Source organism: Gossypium arboreum, chromosome 2 (genome assembly GCF_025698485.1).
Source record: "Gossypium arboreum isolate Shixiya-1 chromosome 2, ASM2569848v2, whole genome shotgun sequence".
NCBI classification, from domain to species: Eukaryota; Viridiplantae; Streptophyta; class Magnoliopsida; order Malvales; family Malvaceae; genus Gossypium; species Gossypium arboreum.
Window position 1 is genome coordinate 88,050,926 of NC_069071.1, and position 19,437 is coordinate 88,070,362.

Genomic DNA, 19,437 nt, shown 5'->3' on the forward strand with positions numbered 1-19,437 from the left:
ACATGCACTATTAGGTCTTTATAGATTAGCCTATCACATTTCAAAAGTGTCACACAAGTTCTATTGGCTAAATTCACATGAAATTTACTAAATCGAAACTTGAAATTTTCACACATTCACATATACATATTCTAGACAATAAATATTACGTCCAAACATTTCGGTGACTCGGTTTAGCGGTCCCGAAACCACTTCCCGACTAGGGTCAATTTTGGGCTGTCACAGATGCAATGCAGAATTCCGTGATGAGGGAACTTTCATAATAACTCTTTGAATCTTTCCCATGCCTCATACAAGGACTCATCATCCATTTGTTGGAAAGTAGTAATCTCATTTCTCAGCTTAGCAATCTTGCTAGGCGGGAAATACTTCACAAGAAATCTCTCTGCTAACTCTTGCCATGTAGAAATCGAGTTCAGTGGTAGTGAGTTTAACTAGGCTCGAGCTTTGTCCCTCAGCGAGTACAGGAATAGTTTTAATCGTAATGCATCTTCGGGTACTCCAGCTAGCTTGAAAGAGTCGCTCACCTCCATAAATATTCTTAAATTAAGATGAGGATCTTCAGTAAGCATTCCACTAAACTGGCCCACTGTCTGAAGCATCTGGAACATGACTGGTTTCAGCTCGAATTGTTGTGCCTCGATCTAGGGTCTTCTAATACCTGGATTAAGGTTATTAAAAACTGGCACGGCATATTGTCGTAAAGCTCTATCCCTATCATCAGCAATAAGGATAGGATTTTGAGCAAGGTTTGCTCCGTTTCCCTGATTGATATTTTCGAAATTCATCTCTTCGGTCCTTCTCTGGTTCGCTTGACTTCTTCGTTGGTGAAAGGTTCGTTCTATTTCAGGGTCCAATGGGAGTAAGTCGATAATTCGGTCAATACTCATAAACACCTGAAATAATCAGAGAAGAATTAATTAAGTAAGTAATATTAAACAAGAAAATAAAAGAACCAAAATGTAAAAATAAATTCACAAATAATTTTTTTTTAAAAAACTGTCCCCGGCAACGGCTCCAAAAACTTGGAACGGTGGAAATGTGCAAGTGTACACAATCGTAACAAGTAATAAAGTGACAAGTAAATGCCGAGTTATCGTACCCACAGGGACTGTAAAAAGCAATATTTATGAAATTAATTAAAACACTTTGGTGAGGTAAAAAAAATTTTGGTTTGAAAAGAGTGATTTATAAACTAAGATTTTAAAACTAAGCAAACAATTTAAATAAAATAAAAGAAATATTAAATTTGTGCTTATGCTGTCATGAATAAATTCATGGCAACCTAGTAATTTGCTAACTTATGAACATATTTACTAATTAAAAGAATTCCATTTATCTCTTAAACATATCCCTATGCCAATCCAAACGACTAAACAGATTTAATAAAGTAAACATGCTATCGCACATACATACTTATTGAATTAAATTATCTCTCGCATATTCCTATGTCGATTCAACTGATTAATTCAACTTAATAAACATGTAAAAGATTATGTGAAGTAACAAAGTAGCCATACCTTGAAACAATTTAATCACAACAATCTTGCAAGTTATGCAAGGCATATGTATCGCCAAATACAATGTTGATTTAATTTTTAGTTACCTTAGAAGAATTAAACATGCACTGATTAAGTATTGAGTCCATTAATTGCAATTTCAATCCGCTTAAACAATTAATTCTTTAGTTATCTAAACAATTATAATGCCAGATAACCTAAGCATGATTTTACTTAATCAAGCATTTCACTGAGGCTTATAACAGCATAAACACTAATTTAATAATTCAAGTAGGAAAAATATAATCAACCCAACACGAATTAAATTCAAGCTAAATTGATTAAACTAATCATTTCAACAAAAATATTTTTCATAGTTATTTCATCATAAAAACAACAGAAATTAAAAAGAAAGGGAATAGAAAGCAAATCCAGTGTTTCTTTGCAGCTTGACTGTTGCTCCGTTCTTAGTCTCCATTGTCTTTGCCGAGCAAGGCTTCTATGAATCCTTGATTGCTACCCAAGATGGCTAAAGAACACCTCCTTCTCAAGAGAGGAAATCGGCACAAGAGAAGGGAAAATGGGATGGAAAAATGGAGAGGAAACTTTGAGAGAAGTGAAGAGAGGATGAGAGAATGTTGTGGAATGAGGGATGTTGAGGGATGCTTTGAAATGGGCAGCATAGGGTGGATTTTATAGCTGAAGAGGACTGCTAAAAATGGCAAATTTAGCAGCCAAGAGAGCCCTCCCATGGCCGGCCACACACATGGCAAGGTTGAAGCTTTCAACCTTGTTAAAAATAGGCTGGGGCAAATCTACAAAGCCTAAAATAAATGTGGGGTTTGAACGGAATTTGGAGGCTTTTCAAGGTCCTTTTTGCAAGCATATTTTATCAGCTAATTTTCTGATTTGGGTCAGCCAATGGATAGTTCTGGTCAGCCCAATTAGTGGCTAGTTCGGCTCACTCCATTCAGTTCAACCAGTGCGGTTCACTAGGTCCTTTCTTCATAATTAATTAAAATTAATTCAATTAACCTAAATTAAATAGGAAATAAATTAAAATTAATTTAATTATGAATTAATACATATTTCTGAACTGTCTTGGGCTGGAAATTAATTGTCCTCGATACTTCAAATTACTCTCGGTTTTGTTCTTCTCGCAGTGTTCACCGGGCCCTTTTTCTCCAATTGTGTAATTCTGTCAAAAACAACCAAATTTAATCAAAATTAACTATAAAATTAATTAAAATTCATAATGTTCATATTTTTAACATAATTTAATTATTTTATAATATTTAATTATTTTTTTATAAGAATTTAACCGGAATAGCCTAGTTTTAAGTTAAAAAGGGTATGAAAAAGTATATAAATTTTTGTGTTTCCAGAAGACTTGGGAATTTTTCAAGACTGGATTCCAAGGGAAATATGTGGGTGCTAGTTATGTGGATGCCCGGAGGAAGGAGTTTTTAAATTTGACTCAGGGGGATAAATCAGTAGCTGAATATGAGTTTGAGTTTTTGCGACTTAGCCGCTATGCATGTCGGATGGTGGCAACGGAATATGTGTTTTGTGTTCGTTTCGAGGATGGCCTCAGGGATAGTTTAAGGATTCTAATAGCACCACAGAGGGAGCGAGATTTTGCTGTGTTGGTCGATAAGAAGAAGATCACCGAGGATGTGAAGCGTGTTGAGTGCCAGAACCATAAGAAGGAAAATGGTAGGAACAAGAGGGATTCAGAGCCCTCAAGTTCATTTCTGAGGCCTAAGAAGAAGGCCAGAGTTGATGGGCCGATTAGAGTTGGGGCCCCTATTGCTGCTACTAAACTACAGCCTTGTGTGGATTGTGGGAGACGCCATCAGGGCGAGTGCTAGAAAAGGATTGATGCATGTTTGATGTGCGGATCTTTGGAGCACCGTATCAGAGATTGTCCACGGAGGCCCGATCAGATGCAAGCTACTGGTATGGGTACTGCTCAACTGTTGAGAGGTGTTTAGCAGCCACTGAGAGACCATGGTCAGGCCAGAGGTGGAAATGGTATGGGCCATGGTTGTGGAGCACCGTGTAACACCCCAATCCCGTATCCGTTGCCGGAATAGGTAAAGGGGCATTACCGGACTTGAAACTCCTATCAGAACAGTAAAATTTTTTTTTTTTTTGAAATAAGGAGCATTCCTTTGGGTAAATACTAAAGACAGTCAGGGATACAATTTAAACTTCTATAAGTACACATTCAAAAGATGCCATATTCGTATGGCTTATATACATTAACCAAAATATCCTCCCACTACTAGTCTATTCTATACATGCCATAAGATAATCCAAAACATAGCGATGCAGACGGTGGATAGTGATAGTGTGACTAGTTCTTGACGATCCCGAGCACGTAGCTTGAAATGAGATCTATAAAACAGAGGAAACAAAGTAAACGGAGTAAGCATTACAATGCTTAGTAAGTTTTAAGCAGTGTCAACAGATAACAATCAAATTATAACATAGTTGTTCATATTTTTATTTCACTTTTCCTTCGGGCATACCGTCCCTTTTACCGAATATGCACATCTCATCATATACAATAGGCAGATAAACTTTCACATAAAAGTGAGCTCATGTGACATAGATATATTGTATAATTTCACATAACCTCTCACACTGATCCGATGTCACATAAACATAGGAATAGTCTCATAGATTACTCACGTATGCATCACATGACTACCTTATGATTTAGCTCAAATCAAGCTCACATATAACTTTGAGTACATACCTGTTTAACCTTTCGCATTGAATATATTTATAAGCAATTCTTATTACGAAGTCTTATAGCTTTAACCTTTACTCGGATTATCGACGAAACCTTTAGCTCAGATGAAATCTCCACACAAAGTTATCGGGTCTTACCCGAACAAAATCTCCACACGTAATCATCGGGTCTTACCCGGACAAAATCTCCACACGTAGTCATCGGGTCTTACCCGGACATAGTCACCACATATGGTCATCTGGTCTTTAATCCCAGGTTTACATCATAGAGTTTCATGCATATTTATTCACATGTTACAACATTCACATCGACTATCATAATTGTAATTAATTTACCTTATCAAATATCTAATAAAACACACCCTCCACCGTTTGTCATTTGGCCACAATATATATATATATATATACACATCTCATACATATCTCACATTAGCTGTGACACCCCGAATGTGACCCTAGTCGGAGAGTGGTTTCGGGACCACGAAACCGAGTCACAAGAATAATTAAGTGTTATATTCCGTACTTATTGAATGTGGAATTGGTATGCGTAAATATTTCGCGTCTCGATTTTTATTAATTAGGTGCTAATTTATAAGAAAGGACTTAGTAGTAAACTTTGAAAGTACGATAGGGAAATATGTGATGACTAATTAAAGCATGCATGCAAAATAATGGACTTGCATGTCAAATTCCCCCTTTTTACAAGTAATGGCCGGCCATGACAAAGAAATATGGGTTAAACATGTCATGAAACATGTTTTGTTGGGCATTAGGGAGAAAATCATAAACAAATAAGCATGGGTGAGAAAAGAATGAAAAAAAAAAATGTGTGTGAGAGAGTAGCATTCCCCCCATTGCCGTGCAACCAAGAGGAGAAAACAAAAACTTGTTCATCCTTTCTCATCTTTTTAGCGAAAATACTAAGAGGAAGAAGGATTTTGCTTCATTTCCTTTGTTTAGAAGAGATCTAGAAGGTGATTTGGCTAAATTTGCATCAAGATTAAGGTATGTATGGGGTTGTGTTGGGAGTTTCATGCATGTTTTGGTTGCTAACTTGATGTGCATGTTAGCCATGGCTCAAATCTTTGGTATGCCATGGAAATGGTATTTGGCCAAAGTTGTTATAGTGATAAAGCCATTGCATGCTAAGTGTGAAGCTTGATGATGATGCATGCAATGATGGATTTTCTACTCATGAGTAAGATTTTGAGTTTTCTCTTTGTTTTATCATGATTAAAGTTGAAAAGGAGCATGATTGTCATACTTGGCCATGATGCATTCTTGAGCATGATTCATGCTTCTTGCATGTTAGTTAAAAGTTTGTGTTTTGGATGGCTATGGACACTTTGAAAATTCGGCCATGCTCATATATGCATATATATGATTGCACATTTTGTTTGGTTATGAACTAAGTGATGAATATATTGATTTAAAGAAGAAAATGTGGAAGAATGCTTGTGAAATTGCAAGCACAATTCGCCTAGCACACATATAAGTGCTTGATGCTATATTATAAGTTTTAATACACAATGTGCAAGCATTAATTAGTAGATTGCATGCTGTTTTTGTGAGGTATTAAGTGCAAATTTTGACCTCAACATGTACATGAATATTCGCCTTGGGTAGCCCATTGAAGGCCTTAGCATTTCCTTGATGTTCAAACAAATTGTATTGAATTGCTTGATGTAGTATAAAATGTGCATGACCATTGTGTATTCAAGCTAAAGAGTGGCCATATGACCTTCTAAAATCCTTGTCATATTCGGCCATAAGCAAGCACAATGAGGTTTTAATAAATTGAATTTGTTTGAATTAGCTCAAGAGCCAAGAGGGCCACAATTGGACAAGGGGAAGGAAAAGGTGATCGAATAGCCGAAAAAGCCGTTCGACAACATCCGAGGTAAGTCCTCAAGAAGTGACCTTACTTGAATTATGTGAGATGAAATATGGATGTGTATGATTATTGATTAGGTGTGTATGAGTATTTGAATTCCACCCGGGCTAAGTCCCAAGGCGAATATGCTAATGATATTAATTGTGTTTGAGCCTTAGTAACGAAAATGAAATATGTATGTCCAATGATTATTGATGTATGTGTGCATGAGAAATTGAATGATATCGGGCTAAGCCGAAGACAATTATGCTGGAAATTATATCCGGGTTAAGACCGAAGGCAATTGTGCTAGTGGCTACATCCGGCTAAGACCGAAGGCATTCGTATGCGAGTTATTCTATCCGGGCTAAGACCGAAGGCATTTGTGCACTTGATTATATCCGGTTATATTCGAAGAATCTTGGGCTGGAGGTGAGTGTTGGTTGCTGAAATGAATTTAATTAGTACACTCGGACAGCCCAAAGGATAAGGTACGTTATATGTGCATTGGAAAGTCGGCGTGTTTGAGCAACATTCGCTCAATCGACTAATGAATTTCAGTTATTGAATTGATTGATGCTTTGCGAACTTATATAATGATGAAGTATGAAGTAAGAATGTGTATTAATGAAATGATGCATTTGGCTATGTGAATGTATTGCTGTAAATTATAGTTCATTATATTCCACGAGACTTACTAAGCATAAAAATGCTTACCCGTTGCTTTGGCTCTTAGTTTTCTAGATTTCGCCGAGGCAATCGGATTTGGGATCGTTGAAGTCGAAGTCATCCACACTATCAAGCCTCCATTTTGGTATAAATTTTGTTTGAACTTGAGATGGCATGTATAGGACTACCCTTGTTTGTTAAATATGTTGTAATGTACGTATGTACGCGGCCGTGCGAAAATGGCTCGAAAAGGAAGTATGAACTTAGACTAATTGTGGGTTGTATGTATATATTTTGTGTCATGATGTGGCTATGGCTTGAAATGAGAATGTTGGTCATATGATCAGCCATTGGCACGGTTAAAATGATCATATATGAACCTATGTATGGTAAGGCTAGTTGAATCATGGAGACCACCAAATAGGTGAGTCCTATCTTAAAACAGATGCTGCCAGCTGCAGTGGCGTGAATGTGAAAAATCACCAAAATTCATAGGAATGGAATTAGATAGTGAATAAGCTATGTAAATGAACCTTGATGAGTCTATTTTCATATGGAAGAAATGAAACGGTCATAGGAGTTACAGGTTAAGAGATATTAAAGCTATTGTGAGACAGGGCCAGAATGGTTTCTGGGTTCCCTGTCGCAACTTTAAAAATTCACTATAAATTATCCAAAAAGAATTAGGAGATATATCTTATATGTACAGATTCCATTTTGAGTCTAGTTTCATTAGAAACAAACGACACCAGAATTAAATCCCTGTACAGAGAGATATTCAAGTTATACCGCGCGAAGGTCGGAGCAGTCGATCCCTGTAACAGGGTAACTTTAACTAATAAACTGTACCAATTGGCCCGACCAAAATCCTAGAAATAAATCCATGGATGGATATATGAGTCTAAATTCAGGAAAATTTACGAAACCAGTTTCCGAGTTTTGAAACTCGAGATATGATTTTAAAGGCGACAGTGACGCAGTTTTCCAGCCTGACTGGAAATGTCAAATTGGTGGGCAAAAACATGTGAACTTGGTTTGTTAACCTCGGGTCCGACACGGCGATGGTCTCGGGTTTTGGGGTGTTACAATTTTATTGGTATCAGAGCCACGGTTTAGTCGATTCTAGGACTACCGTGATGTGTTTGGGGTCTAGCTATACATGCCATTAAATGATGAATCGATAGTGTGATGAATTCGACAATTTGACTTCATGTTTGTTTATAGCAATGGATCCCGATCCTAACCGAAGCGATAGCTGATGATGTGGAGAGTGTGGCGCTGCTCCCGCGCAAGGGACAGCGCCATGGGACTCTCAACCTATGGCCATAATCCTAATGATGAGGCTAGGCAAGCCTTTTATAGTGTGATGAACGAATGGTTTAATCAATACATTCGAACCAACACGGTTGTTCCACCACCTCCATTCCCGACGAATGCAACCCCGCACCTCGATACCTCCGTGGATGACCCAATAAGGTCGGTAAGCCCCAATCGATAGGATTGAAAACATGGGGCCACTGAATTTAAGGCTACGGATGATGATGATGCCGAGCGAGCTGAATTATGGTTAGATAACACTATCCGGGTGCTTGATGAGCTATCCTGTACACCGATGAGTGCTTAAAGTGTACCATCTCCTTGCTACGCGAGTCCGCCTACTATTGGTGGAGTACTCGACTTACGTGGTGCCTAGAGAGCAAGTGACTTGGGAATTCTTTCTAACCGAGTTCAAAAAAGTATATCGATCGAGATTCATCGACCAAAAGCGGAGGAGTTCCTTGATCTTAAGCAAGGTTCTATGTCCGTTACCGACTCTGAACGAAAGTTTGTGAGGCTTAGCCGATGCTGCGAGAATGCATTTCGTCCGAAGCTATTATGTGCAAACGCTTGAGGATGGGCTGAATGATGATATAAGGATGTTTGTTGGCATTCTCGAGATCGAGAGTTCGTAGTACTTGTTGAGCGAGCTTGTAAAGTCGAAGAGCTTAGAAAGGAGAAACAAAAAGCTGATGTGGGGATTGGAGAATTCGAAAGAGGTCCTCGGAAAGTCTCTTCAACAAGCATCGAAGAGATTTCGAGATGATGCGAGCCGGTCTAGAGGCGTTTGGGCTTTTCTAGGCGAGGACGCGATCGACCCCGTGACCACACGAGTCACCTCGATCGCGGGTGGCGGAAATGATCGCCGAGAGGGCGGAGTGTCCACATTGTGGCAAATGGCATTCGGGAGCTGTTGGTTTCGTGATCGCTCCTGCTATAAGTGTGGATCGGCCGACCACTTTATGAAGGATTGCCCGAGGATGCACGAGCAGAATGCAAGTCGAGTGCAAACCCGGGTGCTACCATCGCCGAGGTAGACCACCTAGAAATATGGGCAATGTCGATGGCGGTCGAGAGGATCTAGAGATGCTACCATCGATCCGAGGCTCGTGCTCTGCTAGGACTTATGCCATCGCGCACGCCGAGGATGCTGCCTCTCCGGATGTTATTACCGGTACTTTCACTCTTTTCAATACAAATGTAATTGCTTTGATTGACCACGGTTCTACTCATTCATATATATGTGAAACCTTAGCATCCAAGAAGACTTTGCCCATTGAGTCTCTCGAGTTTGTAATTCGGTGTCAAACCCCTTGGGTCATTACGTGCTTGTTAACAAAGTGTGCAAGAAAAGTCCCTAGTGTTCCGAGGTTCTTGTTTTCCGGCGGACTTGATGCTTTTGCCGTTCGATGAGTTCGATGTTATTCTTGGTTTGGATTGGTTGACCATGCACGATGCGGTTGTAAATTGCAAGAGCAAGACTATCGATTTGAGGTGCGAATAATGAAATAATTGGGTTGAGTCCACGGACTTAAAAGGGTTGCCACCGTAATATCGCGATGTTGGCCCGAAATATGTAAGAAAAGGGTGCGGCGTACCTTGCGTCGTGCTTTCGATGACAAGGAATCGAGAAGAAACCGAATCTGTGCCCGTGGTTTGTGAATACCGGATGTTTTCCCAGAAGAATTACCGGTTTACCACCGTTCGGAAATAGAATTTGGCATCGAATTGGTACCGGTACCACTCAATTTCGATAGCTCCGTATCGTATGGCCCCAACGGAATTAAAGGAGTTGAAAGTTCGATTGCAAGAATTGGTGGATAGAGGTTTTGCTCGCTTGAGTTTTTCGCCTTGGGTGCGCCGGTCTTGTTCGTGAAGAAGAAGGATGGAACCATGCATTTGTGCATCGACTATCGTCGACAACAAAGCGACGATAAAGAACAAATATCCGCTGCCACGTATTGATGACTTGTTCGATCAATCAAGGGAGCCTCGGTGTTCTCGAAAATAGATTTGAGATCGGGCTACTATCAATTGCGAATCCGAGATTCAGACGTGCCCAAGACTGCCTTCAGAACGAGATATGGTCACTATGAGTTCCTAGTGATGCCGTTTGGGCTCACTAATGCCCCTGCGGTATTTATGGACTTAATGAATCGGATCTTTAGACCATATTTGGATCGATTCGTAGTCGTGTTCATTGATGACATCTTGGTCTATTCAAGAAATGAGACCGAACATCTTGAACACTGCGGTTAGTCTTTGCAAATTTTATGGGACAAGCAATTATATGCTAAGTTCAGCAAGTGTGAGTTCTGGTTAAGAGAGGTTAGCTTCTTGGGTCATGTGGTATCTGCATCGGGTATTCGAGTCGACCCGAATAAAATTTCAGCCATACTTAATTGGAAACCTCCGAGAAATATTCTCGAGGTTCGAGAGTTTTGGGGCTTGGTTATTACCGACGATTTGTAAAGGGTTCTCAACGATAGCCACGCCGATGACGGCTTACTCCAAAAGGATGTTAAGTTCGAATGGACGGAGAAATGCCAAAAAAGCTTCGATCAACTGAAAACTTATTTGACTGAAGCCCCAATTCTAGTGCAACCCGAGTCCGGCAAGGAGTTTGTTATCTATAGCGACGCCTCTCTACTTGGGTTAGGTTATGTATTAATGCAAGAAGGTCGAGTTGTGGCCTGTCGTCGAGGCAATTAAAGCCACATGAGAAAAATTATCCGACTCATGATCTCGAATTGGCCGCTATCGTATTCGCTTTAAAGATTTGGCGACATTACTTATTTGGTGAAAGGTGCCATGTATACTCGGATCACAAAAGTCTCAAATATTTGATGACCCAAAGAGACTTAAATCTGCGACAAAGACGTTGGCTTGAGTGTTAAAGGATTATGAATCGATCATTGATTATCACCGGAAAGGCGAATGTGGTTGCGGATGCCTTGAGTCGTAAATCGTTATTCACTTTACGACGATGAATGTGCACTTGTCATCCGATCCGACGGTGTGTTAGTGGCTGAATTGAAAGCCAAACCACTATTGACACACCAAATTCGAGAAGCTCGGAAAAGTCGACGACGAGTTGGTTGCAAAACGGGCTGCGTGTGTTCGAACAAGGACTCGGAGTTTCAAATCGACGATGACGATTGTTTGAAGTTCAAAAGTCGTCTGTGTCCCAAGGAATTGAACTCATTTCGATAATTCTGAATGAAGCCCATTGTAGCCAAATGGCAATCCACCCGGGGAGTACAAAGATGTACAATGATTTGAAACGTCGATTTTGGTGGCATGGTATGAAGCGAGACATCTCCGACTTTGTTTCAAGATGTTTAATATGTCAACAAGTGAAAGCGGAACATCGGTGCCTTGAGGATTACTTCACCAATCACGATACCCGAGTGGAAATGGGATCGAGTCACAATGGACTTTGTATCCGGACTGCCATTGTCAGCAAGTAAGAAGGATGCGGTTTGGGTCGTGGTAGATCGATTGACTAAGTCGGCCCACTTTGTCCCCGTCGTCGGATTTTCAATGGACAAATTAGCGGAATTGTACGTTTCTCATTGTGAAATTACACGGGTGCCTATTTCTATCGTGGTCGGATAGAGATCCGAGATTTACCTCGCGGTTTTGGAAAAAGTTGCAAGAAGCTTTGGGTACCAAGTTGCATTTCAAAGACCGCCTTTCACCCCCAAACCGATGGTCAATCCGGCGGGTAATTCGAGATACTTGAGGATATGTTAAGATGTTGCGTCCTCGAGTTTAGTGGTTCATGGGAACGGTATTTGCCGTTGATTGAATTAAGCTTACAACAACAAATTTTCATCGAGCATTAAGATGGCACCTTATGAGGCTTTGTGCGAGCGTAAATGCCGTACACCATTGTTTTGGACCGAGCTTGGTGAAAGCAAGATTTTCGGGTGGATTTGATTAGGGATGCTGAATGAAAGTGAAAGTAATCCGTGAAAGTTTGAAGATAGCCTTCGATCGTCGAAGTCGTGCGCGGATATGAAGCGTAAGGATATCGAGTATCGGTGGGTGATAAGGTGTTTCTCAAGGTATCGCCTTGGAAAAGATACTCGTGTTCTACCGTAAGGGCAAGTTGAGCCCGAGGTTCATTGGGCCATATGAGATATCGAGCGAGTCGGTCCGGTGGCATATCGTTTGATTTTGCCCCGAACTCAAAAGGTTCACGATGTCTTCCACGTGTCGATGCTTCGACGTTATAGATCCGATCCATCGCACGTGATTAGTCCATCAGAAATTGAAGTTCAAGCTAATATGAGTTATGAGGAAGAACCAATTCGTATCCTATCACGAGAAGTGAAAGAGTTGCGAAACAAGCGGGTTCCGCTAGTGAAAGTGTTATGGCTCAAGCACGGGATAGAAGAAGCTACTTGGGAGACCGAGAACTCTATGAGAGAGCGATATCCGAACCTATTTACCGGTAAGCTTTTCGGGGACGAAAATCTCTTGAGTGGGGGAGAGTTGTGACACCCCGAATGTGACCCTAGTCGGAGAGTGGTTTCGGGACCACGAAACCGAGTCACAAGAATAATTAAGTGTTATATTCCGTACTTATTGAATGTGGAATTGGTATGCGTAAATATTTCGCGTCTCGATTTTTATTAATTAGGTGCTAATTTATAAGAAAGGACTTAGTAGTAAACTTTGAAAGTACGATAGGGAAATATGTGATGACTAATTAAAGCATGCATGCAAAATAATGGACTTGCATGTCAAATTCCCCCTTTTTACAAGTAATGGCCGGCCATGACAAAGAAATATGGGTTAAACATGTCATGAAACATGTTTTGTTGGGCATTAGGGAGAAAATCATAAACAAATAAGCATGGGTGAGAAAAGAATGAAAAAAAAAAAAATGTGTGTGAGAGAGTAGCATTCCCCCCCCATTGCCGTGCAACCAAGAGGAGAAAACAAAAAACTTGTTCATCCTTTCTCATCTTTTTAGCCGAAAATACTAAGAGGAAGAAGGATTTTGCTTCATTTCCTTTGTTTAGAAGAGATCTAGAAGGTGATTTGGCTAAATTTGCATCAAGATTAAGGTATGTATGGGGTTGTGTTGGGAGTTTCATGCATGTTTTGGTTGCTAACTTGATGTGCATGTTAGCCATGGCTCAAATCTTTGGTATGCCATGGAAATGGTATTTGGCCAAAGTTGTTATAGTGATAAAGCCATTGCATGCTAAGTGTGAAGCTTGATGATGATGCATGCAATGATGGATTTTCTACTCATGAGTAAGATTTTGAGTTTTCTCTTTGTTTTATCATGATTAAAGTTGAAAAGGAGCATGATTGTCATACTTGGCCATGATGCATTCTTGAGCATGATTCATGCTTCTTGCATGTTAGTTAAAAGTTTGTGTTTTGGATGGCTATGGACACTTTGAAAATTCGCCATGCTCATATATGCATATATATGATTGCACATTTTGTTTGGTTATGAACTAAGTGATGAATATATTGATTTAAAGAAGAAAATGTGGAAGAATGCTTGTGAAATTGCAAGCACAATTGCCTAGCACACATATAAGTGCTTGATGCTATATTATAAGTTTTGGGCCACAATGTGCAAGCATTAATTAGTAGATTGCATGCTGTTTTTGTGAGGTATTAAGTGCAAATTTTGACCTCAACATGTACATGAATATTCGGCCTTGGGTAGCCCATTGAAGGCCTTAGCATTTCCTTGATGTTCAAACAAATTGTATTGAATTGCTTGATGTAGTATAAAATGTGCATGACCATTGTGTATTCAAGCTAAAGAGTGGCCATATGACCTTCTAAAATCCTTGTCATATTCGCCATAAGCAAGCACAATGAGGTTTTAATAAATTGAATTTGTTTGAATTAGCTCAAGAGCCAAGAGGGCCACAATTGGACAAGGGGAAGGAAAAGGTGATCGAATAGCCGAAAAAGCCGTTCGACAACATCCGAGGTAAGTCCTCAAGAAGTGACCTTACTTGAATTATGTGAGATGAAATATGGATGTGTATGATTATTGATTAGGTGTGTATGAGTATTTGAATTCCACCCGGCTAAGTCCCAAGGCGAATATGCTAATGATATTAATTGTGTTTGAGCCTTAGTAACGAAAATGAAATATGTATGTCCAATGATTATTGATGTATGTGTGCATGAGAAATTGAATGATATCCGGGCTAAGCCGAAGACAATTATGCTGGAAATTATATCCGGTTAAGACCGAAGGCAATTGTGCTAGTGGCTACATCCGGCTAAGACCAAAGGCATTCGTATGAAGTTATTCTATCCGGCTAAGACCGAAGGCATTTGTGCACTTGATTATATCCGGTTATATTCAAGAATCTTGGGCTGGAGGTGAGTGTTGGTTGCTGAAATGAATTTAATTAGTACACTCGGACAGCCCAAAGGATAAGGTACGTTATATGTGCATTGGAAAGTCGACGTGTTTGAGCAACATTCGCTCAATCGACTAATGAATTTCAGTTATTGAATTGATTGATGCTTTGCGAACTTATATAATGATGAAGTATGAAGTAAGAATGTGTATTAATGAAATGATGCATTTGGCTATGTGAATGTATTGCTGTAAATTATAGTTCATTATATTCTCGAGACTTACTAAGCATAAAAATGCTTACCCGTTGTTTTGGCTCTTAGTTTTCTAGATTTCGCCGAGGCAATCGGATTTGGGATCGTTGAAGTCAAGTCATCCACACTATCAAGCCTCCATTTTGGTATAAATTTTGTTTGAACTTGAGATGGCATGTATAGGACTACCCTTGTTTGTTAAATATGTTGTAATGTACGTATGTACGGCCGTGCGAAAATGGCTCGAAAAGGAAGTATGAACTTAGACTAATTGTGGGTTGTATGTATATATTTTGTGTCATGATGTGGCTATGGCTTGAAATGAGAATGTTGGTCATATGATCAGCCATTGGCACGGTTAAAATGATCATATATGAACCTATGTATGGTAAGGCTAGTTGAATCATGGAGACCACCAAATAGGTGAGTCCTATCTTAAAACAGATGCTGCCAGCTGCAGTGGCGTGAATGTGAAAAATCACCAAAATTCATAGGAATGGAATTAGATAGTGAATAAGCTATGTAAATGAACCTTGATGAGTCTATTTTCATATGGAAGAAATGAAACGGTCATAGGAGTTACAGGTTAAGAGATATTAAAGCTATTGTGAGACAGGGCCAGAATGGTTTCTGGGTTCCCTGTCGCAACTTTAAAAATTCACTATAAATTATCCAAAAGAATTAGGAGATATATCTTATATGTACAGATTCCATTTTGAGTCTAGTTTCATTAGAAACAAACGACACCAGAATTAAATCCCTGTACAGAGAGATATTCAAGTTATACCGCGCGAAGGTCGGAGCAGTCGATCCCTGTAACAGGGTAACTTTAACTAATAAACTGTACCAATTGGCCCGACCAAAATCCTAGAAATAAATCCATGGATGGATATATGAGTCTAAATTCAGGGAAAATTTACGAAACCAGTTTCCGAGTTTTGAAACTCGAGATATGATTTTTAAGGCGACAGTGACGCAGTTTTCCAGCCTGACTGGAAATGTCAAATTGGTGGGCAAAAACATGTGAACTTGGTTTGTTAACCCTCGGGTCCGACACCGGCGATGGTCTCGGGTTTTGGGGTGTTACATTAGCCATTTGGCTTTACCACATATCCATCTCATACACGTTTCGCATTAGCCATTCGGCTTTTCCTCATATCTATCTCATACACATTTCGCATTAGCCATTCGGCCTTACCACATATATACATGTTCACATTCATCACATTGGCCATTCGGCCTTATCTCATATATGCATGTTCACATTCATCCCATTGGCCATTCGACCTTATCACACATACGCATGTTCACATTCATCACATTGGCCATTTGGCCTTATCTCATATATGCATGTTCACATTCATCACATTGGCCATTCGGCCTTATCTCATATATGCATGTTCACATTCATCACATTGGCCATTCGGCCTTATCACACATACGCATGTTCACATTCATCACATTGGCCATTCGGCCTTATCACACATACGCATTTTCACATTCATCACATTGGCCATTCGGCCTTATCTCATATATGCATGTTCACATTGGCCATTCGGCCTTATCACACATACGCATGTTCACATTCATCACATAAAATCCTAAATCAAAATATAAATTTCCATGTATTCACATCACAATTATCCAAATATACTTCACATACCACATATACTTTCATGTATACACTTTGTCTTGGCTGAATCTACATCTATCATTTTCCGATGAGTAATTCAATTTCAAGCCATACTATCATTTCATATTCGAATACTTATAAACTTACATATTTCACAAATTTTAATATCAAAGATCCATCTAACACTCATATATCATTTTATAACATCACAATTTAGAATTCACGTATGAGTTTAATCAATAGCTTATGAGCAACTAAAACAAGTTTTATCCATGTTTACAACATGACCACAATTTCTCTACAAGCTGTTTTCCTGAGCAACAGTTGTTAAATTATTTGTAACTAGGGCTACGAAATTCCAAATTATATGCCGTTAATTTTCCCTGAATATAGACTCATATATCTTCCATCCATAAAATTTTCAGAATTTTAGGTTTGGCCAATCAATACCAGATTTTTCTTAAAGTTTCCCTGTTTCACTGTTTGTCTAATCTTGACACTCTTCACTACCGAATCAAATTTCTCATTGTACAGAATTCAAAATATGTTCTATTTGATTTCATTTGAAACTAGACTCATTAAGGAGTCTAAGAATATAAATTTTATCTTATAACCATTTTTGTACAAATTATAATTATTTTCTAAAAACAGAACAGGGGATTTCGGAGTCATTCCGACACTGTCTCACACAACTTTAAATATCTCTTTATAGGAAATTTCTTTGCTCACACGGTCTCTTTTACAAGAAACTAGACTAATTAAGCTTTGATTACATATTTTATTCAGCCTATAATTCCACACCAAAAATTTATGGTGATTTTCTAAAACCACGTTACTGAAGCTGTCCTAAACAAATTATTACAGTTTGCTCTTAAATTTCCAAGTCCAAACACTTATGAACTTACCATTTGAGTTTAAAACATATCATGGCCACATTGAAACACCCCGAACCCGAGACCGCTGCCGGTGTCGGACACGAGGGGTTAACAAGCCAAAACCACTTATAGCACCGACCAACTTGACATTCCCAGGCAAGCTGGAAAACTGCATCACTGTTGCCTTAAAAAGCATATCTCGAGTTACAGAACTCGGAAACTGATTCCGTAAATTTTCCCTGAATTTAGACTCATATATCCATCCCTGGATTTTTTTCTAGAATTTTTTATCAGACCAATTGGTACAGTTTATTAGTTAAAGTCACCCATGTTACAGGGGTCGACTACACTGACCTTCGCACGTTACAACTTGAATATATCTCTGTACAGGGTTTCAATACTGATGCCGTTTGTTTCTAATGAAACTAGACTGAAAAAGGAATCTGGAAATATAAGACATGACTTCTAATTCATTCTGGATAATTTATGGTAAATTTTCAAAGTCGCGACAGGGGACCCAGAAACCGTTCTGGCCCTGTCTCACGAGAACTTTAATATCTCTCAGTATACTGTTCATATGATCATTTCGTTACTTTCATATGAAAATAGACTCGTCAAGGTTCGATCACATAATTTATTCACTATTTAACACCATTCCTACAAATTTTGGTGATTTTTCACATCCACGTCACTGCAGCTGGCAGCCTCTGTTTTAAGGTAGGCTTTACCTATATTGTAGTTCCCATGGACCAACTATAGTCTAGTCATACTTAGGTCCACATATGATCATATTTAGCCATTCCAATGGCTGATCATGTGACCAACACTCTCATTCCAAACCATAATCACATCATGAAACCAAAATAATTACAAACCACATATGGTCAAATTCCATACTCCACTTTTACGAACCATTTTCGCATGGCCGCACACATATACATCACAAAGTACTTAAAACAACCGAGGGTGGTCCTATACATGCCATATCCAAAACTCAACTAAAGGAGTACCAAAAGGGCTTTGATAGTGTGGTTGACTTCAACTTCTATGATCCCGAATCCGATCGCTAACGAGCAAAATCTATAAACAGAGAAACAAAGAAACGGAGTAAGCAATTTATGCTTAGTAAGTTTCGAGCCATAATATACACACAACCAAAGCATAGCATTCAAGTAGCTAAACAATAATTCATATGCACAATTTCTCAAAGACATGCTTACTTCACAATCCCAACTCTTATATTCATACACAAATAACGGCCTAGTTAATGCCGATAGCTCATTTATCATTAGAGCGAATATTCATACGACTTACTCATAGTGTGCGAAGCACACACAAAACATACCTTGTTGTTGGGAATTTCACAAGTGCATTAACTGAAAATTTTCCAGCAAGTTCAAAGTTCTCGAATCACATACCTTCGGAGTTTATCCGGATATAGCTACTGCTCAAACGCCTTCGACATAGCCCGTTATGGTAACACGCACAAAGGCCTTCGGACTTAACCCGGATATCACAATTTGCACAATTGCCTTCGGGCTTAGCCCGGATATCATAACTCGCCCAATTGCCTTCGGGCTTATCCGGATATCATAACTCGCATTAATTGCCTTCGGCTTAGCCCGATATCACTCGAACATTCATACACATCTTTGTTTCAATTTCATAACACAACTTTTATGCACAATTCACTTAGCAAAAATATCATTTCGCTCAATGGCCACATACAAAGGCACAATTTCGATTGCTTATTACTTCATTCAATCGAATCAAAATCTAAGTTTCGATACTCAAAACTTACCTCGGACGTGGTCGAACGATTTCGACGGCTATTCGACGACTTTTTCCTTCCCTTATCGGATTTAGCTCCCTTTGCTCTTGAGCTTAATTTAACAAATAAATTGGTTTTATCATTTGAGCATCGAAGAGGAATTCAAGATACCTAGCCAATATATATGCTCATTAGGCATCAAAGTCGCATATGTACGAAATCACTAATCGAACTCAACACATTAGTTAATATTCCTCTTAGCGAATTTTCTAAGCCAAGAATAGGCATCAATATGCTTGCCTCTAACCGAATGCATGCACACCAATTTCCCCTCATGTGGCGAATATGCATGTCCATGTTGAGGCCAATTATGCACTTAATACCACACAAAAACAGCATGCATTTTACTAACTAACGATTACATATTGTAGCTC

At 39.1% G+C, this 19,437-nt stretch overlaps 1 non-coding gene across 1 annotated transcript; it reads left to right on the forward strand.

Annotated features, from left to right (window-relative positions):
• The first annotated feature begins 237 nt into the window (after positions 1–237).
• LOC128289770 (small nucleolar RNA R71) lies at positions 238–344 on the forward strand. Its single transcript, XR_008279414.1, has one exon. It is a non-coding gene; the product is annotated as a small nucleolar RNA R71 (small nucleolar RNA).
• Positions 345–19,437: the final 19,093 nt, after the last annotated feature.